Consider the following 636-nt stretch of genomic DNA (forward strand, 5'->3'; position numbering starts at 1 on the left):
AATTGCATATTAATATATTTAGCCTAAATATATGACAATATAAAAATTCTTTTACCTTCATTTCTGTATGTCTCACATTTCTTTAATGGAAGAATGCATTTTTGTTGTTGCTCTCTTTCAGACATAGTGTTTTATAGCTCAAACTTGGAAGTGCTGAAATGAGAGAAAAAAATAAAGTGGATATAATATAATAATAAAAACATTACACAAGAATATATTNCAAGAATATATTCCTTTCCCATCTATCAAACAATATTTTAAAACTCCATAAATGTAAACATAATCCTTTATTTGCTGAATTTTACTCATTCACCAACATCTATATTGTCTTTATGAAGTGTATCACCTGTAATTTTACTTAATATGTTTTTCTTAAATGACTCTTTTTTTCCACATGAAGGAAAGGAGGGAGGGAGAGGGTTTTCAAGGAGTCTAAGAAGCACTGGATAGAAAATCATGGGGGAAATCAGAAGCTAATGGTGTCTGGTTAGATTAGTTTAAGCCATTTAGAAAGTCATAGCAAAAATATATGTGCACAATGTGTACTTTGAAAAACTACTGAACTACAAAATAAATATAAGAAATATATTTTGGGCTCGCCCTCTTCCTTTCCGTGCCGATAGCCTTCTCGCAGCC

The sequence above is a fragment of the Crocuta crocuta genome, unplaced genomic scaffold (genome assembly GCF_008692635.1).
Source record: "Crocuta crocuta isolate KB4526 unplaced genomic scaffold, BGI_CrCroc_1.0 scaffold505, whole genome shotgun sequence".
In the NCBI taxonomy this organism is placed as follows: Eukaryota; Metazoa; Chordata; class Mammalia; order Carnivora; family Hyaenidae; genus Crocuta; species Crocuta crocuta.